Source organism: Panulirus ornatus, chromosome 65 (assembly GCF_036320965.1).
Source record: "Panulirus ornatus isolate Po-2019 chromosome 65, ASM3632096v1, whole genome shotgun sequence".
Classification (NCBI taxonomy): Eukaryota; Metazoa; Arthropoda; class Malacostraca; order Decapoda; family Palinuridae; genus Panulirus; species Panulirus ornatus.
In genome coordinates, this window is record NC_092288.1 from 301,013 (window position 1) to 314,083 (window position 13,071).

At 38.7% G+C, this 13,071-nt stretch overlaps 1 protein-coding gene across 2 annotated transcripts in view; it reads left to right on the forward strand.

The window, feature by feature from the left end:
• Positions 1-13,071, forward strand: part of Sf3b1 (splicing factor 3b subunit 1) — an 87,533-nt gene that overhangs the window by 24,932 nt on the left and 49,530 nt on the right. Inside the window, exon 2 of one of the 2 annotated variants that reach the window (XM_071657575.1) lies at positions 8,234-8,291. The exons of the other annotated variant lie outside the window; for it this stretch is intronic. The gene's annotated coding sequence lies outside the window, so the exon portion shown is untranslated. The remainder of the gene's footprint in view (positions 1-8,233; positions 8,292-13,071) is intronic. 2 annotated transcript variants of the gene reach the window in all.

Here is a 13,071-nt window from a genome sequence, read left to right on the forward strand (position 1 = left end):
GACATATAAGCAACCTCATGGTTGATCTTCACCATTTCTTGTTCTCTCTCTCTCTCTCTCTCTCTCTCTCTCTCTCTCTCTCTCTCTCTCTCTCTCTCTCTCTCTCTCTCTCTCTCTCTCTCTCTCTCCCTCCCCCTCCCTCCCTCTCTCTCTCTCTCTCTCTCTCTCTCTCTCTCTCTCTCTCTCATTCATTAATTTTCATGTCTCTCTCTCTCTCTCATCTTGTTCATTAATTTTCATGGCATGCCTCATGCCCTCTGTAATGTTCAGGCTCCCCCAAATCTTCCTTCACTCCATCCCTCCATCTGCTGAGCTTGCCCTTCTCTCTTGGTCCTTCTGTTTGTGATTCATGTATCCTGTTATTCAGTTTTTCTTAACTTGCCCTGTCCCCATGCCCTAATTATTGAAGCACACTTAGTCAACCGCCTCAATCAGACTATAGTTACTACCATTCCTATATACCATGACATTGTCAGTCTACATTGTCTTTTCATGTAACACCCATGTTATCCTCATGCATTTCATTTCCAACAAATCACCCCACTGCTTTGCTTTGCCCAAGGCCCAAGCTGCTTCCATTCAGCCCTATTGTGACTATACCCTCTATTATGCCCATTTTTGTCCCTGCAGATATTGATCTGTCCTTCCTATGACTCCATATTGTGTTCAGTACCTTAATTCCTTTCTTCCTGTTTATTGCTTCAACTCCCATGTTACCCACTGCAGCCATGTCTATTGCCTGATATCAAAAATTATCCCACTTCCTCCAGGTCCTTCCCATTCATAATTTACACTCAAACCAACCTTTCTTACTCCCTTTGCACCTCATTACCTTACTTTTATTCACATCAACTTGAAAATTCCTCCTTTCACACTGACCCAAAAACTCTTACACCAGTTTCAGGAGTCTGCTCCCAGAACTATGATCAGTCTGCCTCATACCACATATTGTTCTTAGGCATTTGATTTTTGTCCACCCTTTTTCATTCTTTTTCACTAAAGGCACAGGATACATTCAGACAACACTTGCTGGGACTGCTGTACTTAGAAAAAGGACTCATCAAAGGAAGACTTCATAAAGATTTGTAGGATATTAAACAAACTGGTAGAGTGGGCAGAGACATGGCAGATGGATTTCAATGTAGACATATGTAAAGTAATGCATATTGGTGTCAGAAATATAGATTATGAATACGGAATGCTGGGTAAACCACAACTATAAGTTAAAGAAGAAAAGGATCTTGGAGTAAATATCATATAATAACGCGTTGGATATTAGGTCTCATAGCTAGAACTGTTGTTAGTATTACTATTTTGTATAACCCCATAACCCCTTCTCCAGGGGCTCTTGCAGCTTGTAAGGTAGCACTACACACAGTATCTGGGACAGGACTGACTCCTTTGAAGTGAGAATATCTTTGATGAAACTGTAGTCTCTTTCATCAGTGGATGATGATACAGCTTGGGCAAAGGTGACTTTCCACTTGTATAAAGTCAAGTGTAGCTGGCTGAGTCTGTTAACACCTATGTTAGAAAATTTAAATTTTCATACTAACCATTTCCCACTTTAGCGAGGTAGTGCCAGAGACAAATAAAGAAATGGCCTCATCTGCTCACATAGATTCTCTAGCTGTCATGTTCATTGCTCATAAATCAGAGCTCCATATCCATGACCAGGCCCTGAAGACCTTTCTATGGTTTCCCTTGACTGCTTCATATGCCCTAGTTCAGCCTGCTGACAGCATGTCATCCCCCACAAATTACATCTCTCAAATTTGTTCCATCCCTTGTATACCTCACAACCTCCTGCATGATTAGACCTTGAATCTTAAGAGCATTTTTCACTCCATTCTTTCACCTTCTCCTTATTTTCTCCTTTTGCTTGTTCCCTCCATTTCTGAAATGTATACCCTCTAAGTCATCCTCTCCTCGTTCACTCTTTCCACGTCAAACCATTTCAGCATTCCCTCTTTATCTGTCATACATACTTCTCATAATACCACACCTTTATCTTACTGTATCACTTCTTGCTTGCCACATACATTGTTCATAAACATCTAATTTCCAACAGATTTACCCTCTTTTGAACATTTTTATCTAGGGTCTGCACTCCTCTGACTCATCTCTCTACACATTACTGGACCTTCACCCCTTCACCACCCTATAACTTGCTTCAGCTTCCATGTTTCCAATTGATGCTGTATCTAAAACACTCCACTTCCTCCAAGTTCTCTCTGTTCAAACTCATACTCCACATGACCCCTCTCTTCTGTGCTGAATCTATTATTAACCTTGCTTTTATTTACATTTACTCTCAACTTTCTCTCTTTGTACACTCTCCCTGACTCAGAAACCAACTCCTGTAGTTTCTCACTCAAGTTTGGCACTGGTGCTGTGTCATTAGCAGACAGTAACTGACTCACCTTTCAGCCCCTACCACCACCACTACAATTCCTGATAGACTACAGACCTACCCATCTCCCCTAAGACCCTCACATTGACTTCCCTTACCATCACATCCATAACCAGATTATACACCCATGGTGATATCACAACCCAGCTGCAGACCCACCTTCTCTTGTGACCACCCACCCACCCTCTCATCATATTTATATACACCCCTCATTCTCTTGATTAAAAACACTTTGGTGCATTTGTCAGCTTTTCTCCCAAACCTATATCATAACACCTTCCACAAAGTATCTTTAGCAGGCCTATCTTATGGTTTTTTCAGATCTATCTTTTTTTTTCATAGTTGTTCTCCATTTGCCTTGTTAGAAAGGTAGTACTAGGAACAGACAAAGAATGGCCACATTTGCTTTAATTTATTCTGTATTTATCATTTGCAGTGCACTGGAACCACAGCCAGGCTCCATAGACCTCTTTATAGTTTCCCCTGACTTTCATATGCCCTGGATCAGTCCCTTAACAACATGTCGTTCCCTGTATACCACATTGTTCCAGTTCACTCTATTCCATTCACACCTTTTACCCCCCCTGCATGTTCAGGCCTTGAGCACTCCAAAATTCTTCACTCCATTCTTGCATCTCCAGTTTGGGCTCCCTACTTACCTTCTCCACTTCTGATAGATATGTTCTGTTTCTCAACCTCTCCTGACTCATTCTCTTCATATGTCCACACCATTTCAGCACACCCTCTTTAGCTCTCTTTCATCCACATTCTCCTTATTATCATACCTATTTCTCACCCTTTTATTACTCAGGTCAAACCACCTCACACCACATATTGTCCTCTAACATTTCGTTTCCAACACATCCACCATCCTTCACACGTTTTTATTTATAGCTCGTGTCTTGCATCCATACAACATTGTACCTTCAAACATACCTATTTTTTCCCTCCCAGATAACGACCTCCCTTTCTACCCTTTCCTCAATGCTCCCAGAGCATTCTTTCCCTTACCCACATAATAACTCACTTCCGCCTCCATGGTTCCATTCGCTGCGACATCCACCCCTGGGTATCTTACACACTTCACTTCCTCCAAATTTTCTCCTTTCAGATTCGCACACCAACTAACCTGTTCCTCAGCTTTGCTAAGCCTAATAACCTTCCTTTTTTCCCATTAACTCTCAATTTCCTCCTTTATTTCACTCTCTCAAACTCAGCCACTAACTTCTGCAGTTTCTCACTTGAATCTTCCACCATGCTTTGTCATCAGCAAGCAGCAACTGACTTGCTTTCCAGGCTCCCTCATCCCCTGCAGACTGCATATTTGCCCCATTCCAAGACCCTTTCATTTATCTACATTCAGTCACCCCTTCTATAAACAGATTAAACAGCCAAGGTGACATCACATGCCCTTGCTGCTGAGCAACCTTTTCCAGAACCATTCTCTCTCCTTGCTTCCTACTTGCACACATGCCTTACATTTGATAAAAACTTCTCACTGCTACTGTTAGCTTTCCTCCCATACCATATATTTGTTAGACCTTCCACGAGGCATCTCTGTCAGCCCTGTCATTATGATTTATCTGATCCATAAATGTCACATACAAATCCTGTTTTTTCTAAATATTTCTCCCACACATTCTTTAAAGTAAACAACTGACTCACATATCCTCTTCTACCACTCATGAAACCACTCCCCAGTCTTTATGCTTTTTGAATGCCACCTTCTCCTTCAGTCACCACTCTCCCATACAACTTACCAGGTAAACCTAACAAACTCATACTTTTGTAATTTGCAGATTCACTTTTGTTAGCCTTACTATTGTACACTGGTACAGTACAGTTGTTTTCCCAATCTTCATGTGCTTTACCATTATCCACATGCACAGTGAAGATGGTAACCAACCAGTGAACAGCAAATTCACCCCTTTCCTAAGAAATTGAGTTGCAGTTGCATCCTCTTCAGCCAATTCGCCACACTTCATCCTGTGCAAGGCTTTCACCATGTCTTCTAGAACTTTTCACCCAACCACATGCCTTGACTCTCACCTCACATACTTCCACATCCAAAACATCCCACTCCAACAGCCGTCCTTCAGAATACTCACTTCATATGGCCATTACCTTATCTCTGCCTGTTACTACAGTCCATGTTCCCCCCTACAGTGATGCAGCCATTTGTTCTTTTGTTTTTCTCATGCTATTCACCTCACTTCAAAACATTTTCTTTGTGAATTTCATTGTTTTTGCTCATGCCAGCCTATGTTTGCCCTCTTTCTTAGTTCCTACACCTTCCTTTTGATCCACTGCTGCCTTCTTGTGTATTCTTCCAAATAAATTGCACATTTTCCCTGCAATTAACATCTATTCACCTCATTTTCTTACTTTCACAAGCACCTTAACTTCTTCATCACACTTCTTAAAACCCTTTTCAATATGCCTCTCTCCCATGTAAGTACTGCTTCCATGAATACCCCTCATTCTTTGCCTCTCCCATAACTTCACTTAATCTCATCATTAGCCATTCTACATTCAGTCTCTCTTAGTATGTCTTCACACAGCCCCCTTTCCAAAGATCAGTCACTTTCACCACCTCTTCCCACCCATATCTTTTCTTTTCTTCCTAAAGTCTCTGCAAACTTGCACTCTTGCCTCCACCTGGTAGTGATCCATCTTCCCACCAAATGCCCATTTTTGCACATTAATTCACATCCAAGAGTTTCTCTTTTGCATGCCTATCAATTAGTACGTAATCCAAAAAAGGCCACATTTGTTCACACTCTGTCTCTAGCTGTCATGTATAGTGCACCGAAACCACAGCTCCCTATCCACATCCAGGCCCCACAGACTTTCTATGGTGTTACCCAGACGTTTCACGTGCCCTGGTTCAATCCATTGACAGCACGTTGACCCAGATATACCACATTGTTCCAATTCACTCTACTCCTTGCATGCCTCTCACCTTCCTGTATGTTCAGATCCTGATTGCTCAAAACCTTTTTCGCCCCATCCTTCTACCTCCAGTTTGGTTTCCTGCTTCCCCTTGTTCCTCCCACCTCTGACACATATATCCTCTTGGTCAATCTTTCCTCACTCATTCTCTCTTGATGTCCAAACCATTTTAACACACCCTCCTCTTCTCTGTCAACCACACTCTTTCTGTCTTCATACATCTCTCTTACCCTTTCATTACTTATTTGATCAAACTACCTCACAGCACATATTGACCTCAAACATTTCATTACCAACACATCCACCCTCCTCCATACAACCCTATCTATAGCCCATGTCTCCCAGCCACATAACAGTTAACAACCATGCCCAGCAACCCTTTCCATGATTTCCCCCAGCTGCTTTGCATGCTCTGGTTCAGTCCATTAACAGCATGTCAACTCATGGATACCACATCATTCAAATTCACTTCATCCCATGCATGCCTTTCACCTTCTTTCATGTTCAGACCCAGATCACTCAATATTTTTCCCTCCATCCTTCTATCTCCAATTTGGTCTCCCCTTCTTGTCCCCTCAACTTTTGATACACATATCTTCTTTGTCACCTTCTCCTTACTCAGTCTTTCCTTATTTCCATACTATATCAGCACACTCTTGTGAGCTATCTCTACCACATTCTTTTTATTACCACACCAACCACCTCACACCACAGATTGTCCTCAGACATTTTATTTCCTGCACATACCCCCACCTCCATCATCCTCATCTATTTCCCAGGCCTAACATCTTTATAACATTGTTTGGATTACCATACCTCTAGACATACCCTTTTTTTTTTTTTTACCCTCTCTGATAGTGACTTCTTTTTCCAGACTGTCCTTACTGCTCTCAGAACCTTCTCCCTTCACCAACCCTATGACTCATATTTGCTTCCATGATTCCATTTGCTGCCATGGCCACTCTCAAATATCCAAAACACTTCACTTCCACCAAATTTTCTTTCTTGAAACTCACACCCAACTTACCTTTCCCTCTACCATGCTAAACCTGATAACCTTGCTTGTGTTCGCATTTACTCTCAGCGTCATCCTTCCTCACATTCTATTCATCTTTGTTCTAACCTCCTTTGTAGGAGTTTTTTTGTTCCCATGGTTCATTTTGTTGCTGTCCTTTCCCAAATATATTTAGAATTAAAGGCCTCAGAAAGAGAAGAACGGCGGTGATTAAATACGCAAGTATTCATGGGAATATACTCAAAGAATTCATTTTTTTATACTCAATTGCATGTTCCTCCTTGGCAAGGTAGCATCAGGAATAGTGTAACAGTTCTGTTATTTGCGCACAGTCACTCATTATTTGTCAAGTATAATGCTGAAAAAGATGATGAATGAAAAGTTGTTAATGTCATGCAAGAAAGATGGTGAAACTACTATTTTCCATTGTGATACATGGAACATCTTTGGAGTAAGCTTCAAAATCTCCAAAGGAAATCAGATTGGTGTTGCAAAAGAAGTGTATTAGTAGAATAAAACAGCTCTCCAGCACAAGCAAGATGTGTGGTGAGTGCTCTTTTTGATCCCTGTCTCAGTCAAAATTTAAATGTAGATGCATGTAGGTTGTTAGTTACTCTCTCACTTTGCAATAAAGATAGAGAGGCTGTTCAGTGTTTTGCCTTGTAAAATAAGGAACACTTCCAGAATAAACATTAGAAATTTCAAAAAGGAAATTAGATTTATAGTTAGGTGAAGCACTTTGCTTTATTAACCAGAAATTTATATTTACCAAAGAAGTGTAGTGATGGAAAAAATATTAAAAATGAAATATGCAACTAGTGCTACAGGCAGGCTCTGCCCTTGGTAAAATCTAGTTGTAGGTCTTATGTAGGTATTCCCTCTTTTTTTATCTTTCTTTTTATGTTTCCTCATGCTTTCCTTCTTCCTTTTCTCAATCCCAAAAGTTTTTATACTGACAGGAAGCACACAGTCAGAAACCAAGCAAATTTAGCATTGGCCAAAACTACAGCATGCAGCATATGTGTAGGCTCTATTTTCATGTAAGACATTGTTATATAGCTTTCAAATGGAGAACATTTTATTACAAACTTGCCACAGGACACAACCATAGACATCACATGCATACATGAAGTTGACAAACATACATACAGAATACTGACACAAACATGCATGCAATACATCTGCACACGTGCATACTTGTGTGCACATTGTATATTTATATATTTGATATGATGGACAGAAGTCTCAAAATTTTAATTTAAGGATATTTACGCAGTAGTGTTAAGTATTCTTTGCTGGAAGAAAGTTAATGATAGAATTTGGATGGTAGGTTGTTTATGTAGCATTCATGTAGGTTGTGGGTACTGTAATTTTTGTATTGTGTAGGTTATAAAAGTCATATTACAAGGAAAATAATAGAAGGAATATTTGAACAGTAATCCCTCATTAACCTGAAGTACAGTGCTGTACATATTTTACATTAACTTAAGACTTAATGTTTCTTGAGTTTGAGAAGTAGCTTTGATATGGTGATCAGATATCATGGCATTTGGTTACCATTTAGTAAAAATAATGATGGTTAGCCAGACAGCAGATGTTTGGGTTAGTGTGGGGGATAACTGTCCTTCAAGAATAGAAGCAAATTTGTAGAAAAGAAATGGTAAGAGGTTGAAATGAAGGATAAAGAGAGGAAAGAAAAGAGAGGCTCCCAGGTAATACAACGGAGATGGTGGAGATACAGGGTAATCAGAAGACCAGGAGAGACAGAGAAGGGTGGGGCCTATTTCATTATGTGTGTGTGTTGTGTGTGAAAGGTACTACAGAAAGCCACTAATCACAGAGATTATTTCTAGGGTTTCTTCCTCCTTGACATAAGGGTGCGGCAGCTAGAGTAATCTTCAACGCCACCACGTACGTATGACCCCCATGCCTTGGGTCCATGTGCATAGATATATAGTTAAGATATTGTTATATTACTTATAAGTACAGTATTTTACCATATAATGATCCAAAAACAGGATTGTGTTTTATCATTATTTGGTTAGAGTTGTTTAAGAAGTGATTATTTACATTTTCATGATTTAAGTTTTACTGGGTTTCTTATTTGATCTTTTTTTATTATATTCATTCTTGTCATGAACAACATGGACCCAGGTGTATAATTTTATGTACAGTAAGTCCACTAGATTTTATAGTTTAAAGTTATAAGGTTACAGGAAAGTAACATTGTTTTCATTAACTCCCTCAGCTGCATTAGTGTATCGTAATGATTTCTGTGTTTCATGGTTGTTGGTACTAGGGAAATGTTATACTCATTTATATAAACCTTGAGAATTTTTTTTTTACCATACTGTTAATTCATTTTGATGAGAATTAGATTTTTTTTTAATGTATATAGGATTTTCTTTATATTTCTGAAGGGGTAATTATTTAGATTGGGGATTGAATTATTTTCAAGAGCCTTTCCATAAAGTTAACTTTTAAATTTGTTTTTGAGTAAATGAGTTATGGCTGTATTATGTTCATAGAATTGCAGTGATGTTATGGATTTAGCTTTATCTTTAGTGCATCTTGAAAAGTTAGGTTGCATTTATAAATGTTGTCTGTATGTCTTTTGAAGGGTGACTGTGCTGACCCCTCCAACTATTGTCCTATTATGCTAACATCTACCATTTCCAAAGTCTCTGAATCCCTCCTCAACTCCCATATCCTCAGACACCTTGAATCTCAGAGCCTTCTCTCTGATCACCTGTATGGCTTCCTTAAGGCAAGAGCCACTGGTGATATTCTTTGTTATCTTAATATTGTCTGGTCATCATCCCTGGGGAGTCTTATGTAGGTGCCCTTGGCATATCCAAAGCTTTTGACTGTGTGGCATTGGGGACTTGTTTCTAAAGCTTCCTTCTTTGGCTTCCCTCCATCACTTTGCTCCTTGTCTAGCTTCCTGTCTAGTTAGTTTATCTGTGTGGTTGTTGATGTATCTGCCTCCTCCCCTTTCTCCATAAACAGCAATGTTCCATAAGGTTCTGTCCTGTCCCCAATATTTTTCTCCTTTTTATCAATGATTTCCTTTCTTTTACAGATAATCAAATGCACTTATACACTGACAACTGATCTCTGCATTTACTCATATCTATCAATTCTGTTCCTTCTTCTTTCACTTGATCTGCATCTTGTCTTGACACAGCTTTCTCAGCAAACTCAGACTTGAAAGGATATCTGAATGGGGTGGATGAAATCTAGTCGAGTTTAATGCCTCCAAGACCTAGTTTTTACCCATCTTTTTATCGAAAACTCATCATCACTCATCTTTTCTTTGATGGCTTTGTAATTCCATCTCTTGACTCAATAAATACACTTAGAATAACTGTAACATCCACTCTTTCACATCACAGAAATAGCTGAGTCTGCTTCTAAGAAACTAGGAGTTCTGTTTAGATGTTGAAACTCTTTCTTGTGGACAGTTGCTTTGTTTTTACAAAGATCATTCTATGGAGTACTGCCCTTACATCTGGGGTAGTTCTAGCTCTGCATCCTTACTTGACAGAGTTGAGTACAAAGTGGTCTGACTTAAAAACTTGACCATTTTGCCCTACGCTGCAATATTTGTTCACTTTCCCTTTTGCCCTATGCTGCAGTTGTGGTTCTCCTTCCCCTCTTCTGTAGGCATTACTTTGGTATTTGATTCTTAGAGCAGGCTGCTTGTGTGTCTTCACCACTAGCTAGACCACACAATACTGCATCACATGATTACTACGTGGCGATTGGCAACTTAAGGGTGGGCCGTTTTGATTATTTTTTACCCAGCACCTCAAAGCTTTGGAACACTTTTCCTTCTCATGTCTTTCCCAGTATATATGACCAGGCACATTTTAGAAGATAGGGTTTTCACTTCCAAATTTCTTGAATACTTTCCCCTGTCTTTTCGTATTTCCTTTTATATTCCTTTCTATATTGCAGTTAAGGCCCAGTCTTGATGTTGACTTTTGTCCGTGACTGGAGCCTTCAACATAAAAAGAGAGAGAGAGAGAGAGAGAGAGAGAGAGAGAGAGAGAGAGAGAATTTAAACCATTTAGAAGACCGCCCCTTAATATATGATTCTGAGCATGGTTTTCAACAAAGTATCCCATGTCTGACAGATCCTCATGATTTCATCTTCATCTGTTATAATTAACATATATGATGAAAGTAAAGCAGTTGATGTTATCTATCCCAGTTTTCAAAAAGCATTTGATAGGTTCCACATAACAACGTACTCGCAAAAGTTTATTTGCATGACATGGATGGCATTGTACTTTGGTGGATAAGGAATTGGTTGATTGGCTATAAACAGGGTTGTGACTAATAGTTAAGCCTTGGAATATTTATGATACAAAGCTGGGAAATGAATCTGCAAATGAAATTGAACATTCATAGCTTCAAACTGACATAGACAAACTGTGCTAGTAGGATCATAGGTGGCAAATGAATTCTGATATAGATAAGGGCAAAGTTTTACATATCAGTAGCATCAGTAGCAAAAATGAAAAGACAAGCTACAACATGAATTCTGTTGAACTGCACTGCAAAGATAAAAGAGGAAAAAGACTTGGGAGTAATAATCTGTGCTGACCTAAAGCAAGTAAGCAGTGAAAAGATCAAACAAAATTCTTGGATTCATAGGTTGGACCATTGAATTAATTCCAGGAAAATCATCATAACTCCTTGCATCCCCCATCTTTAATGTGTTCAGTTTTGGTCACTGTACCATAAAAAAATAATAACAGAATGGACTGAGTGCAGTGTCCAGCTGTCAAGATGATTCCTGGGTTGTGAAAAAAAAATTCAAGAGCAGATTAGATAATTTGGATTATTTATCAAGTTATTTAAGACTTTATTTGTCTGATTTCACTCCCAGTATTGGATACAAACTTGTGGGCAAATGTTTTACTTTGAATAAAGCAGAGTACATTTCTTCAACAGGATTTGTTAACATACATAACAATTTGCCAATTTGAGTGGTTGAAAGTAGAAATATAGATACATTCATGAGTATACTTGATGAATATTTCGCTTTAAGTCCTCAACTTATACCTCCGTAGTTACACTGACAATTTGCTGGTAATTCTCTTTGAATTATCTGTGTGCTTTCTAACTTTTATCATGTTAATCTTATAGTTTTTATATCTCTCACGGTCAAAAACAGCCTTGAAAGGACCAGATTGTTGCAGTTTGAATTCCTTTGTATTTTTATGTGTATAAATGATTTGTTTGGCCCTGTGCTTTTAATCCACTCCTTGTTTATTGCAATGAAATTGAAGATGATAGAAAACTGAGTAAAGCGTAAGTGCTTTCACCCAGGATAAAAGCATTTGAAAATTTTGGCAGGCTGTATGAGTTTGTTCTTTGTATTAACACTTAAAGTTTTTATTTTCTAAATTTCAGTAAACTTGATATACAAGTGGTTGTAAATATGTTTGATTAATGATTTCTTATTATTTATTAGTTACACTTCAGAATAACTGTTCTACCTATCTATGTCTCTAATGCTTGTTACCTTCATGAACTCCTTCAGTGGGCTGGCCACAGCAAAAGTCTTCATAAATGATTACACTCCAGCATCACTTTTTAGCCTTAAGTGCCTCAACCTTAACAGGCCACTGGTTTTTACTTCAACCCTATGCTTCTACCTAACCCTCTTTCTTATCTACCACTTCTGCTTAATGCTCCTGTCTAATGGTCCTACCTACTACTATCTGTACCTCCCACCACTTTTCCAAAAGTCAGAGCTAGCACATACTGCTGACCATAGAAAACATCTAGAGGGATCAAGATTGAGTTGTGTGAGTTAAGTGTTGTCAAGTGTTATGTGTGACAAGGAGAGATTTTATGTTAGTGGAAAGAATGCCAGCAATCCTCATGTGGGTGAGTCAGAAAGAGAAGACAGCTACCTGGATCAAGGGAGCACAGCTTGACAACCACTGAAATGCTGGCTTGCTTTGCAGCCATCACAAACCCTCCCAATACCCAGGTGGGTACTACTGGTAATGTACCTCCCTGGTTGATGGCTGCCTACCAACTATTACCTACTGTTATTACAGATTTATTTTTTAATCGCTATTGAAAATGTCTCTGTTTCAAAACAGTCATAAAATGTGAGGGCTCATACTAAATGCTCATGAGTCATGTTCTTCAGCTTCTTTTTACTAAACTTGTTTCATAAATAAGGACTTACTGTATCTTTAGTATAGTAGCTTATGAGTCTAAGCTTGATTAACTTCATAATTGATTGATCATAAGCCTGTTCAACCAACGTAAAGCTTTATACTGTTTGTTAATGAAACCTGTAAGTGTATGATATAAATCATTGTATACAGCAATATGTGAAGAGACTCCGTGAATATTGAAAGTATGGCATTAGATTCAAGTCAGTATACAGTATTTATCTTACATAAAAAATGCACCACAGTTATTCTGTAATACAGTGCCATTTTCTGGAGTGACTGGGAGGTTCTTGAAGAGTTATAAATAGTCTTTCTACATTCAGATGATTAGTATACCAATTTTTTGGAAGTGATATTTAATTATTTTTGTGTTTTGATAGTACAGATATTTCATTTTTAGAAAAAATTATATCAGTAACTGCTTATTTATAGGAATCCTTTCCACCAACAGGTGTGCAATACATGGTATGTTATAGGGAAGCTATGCC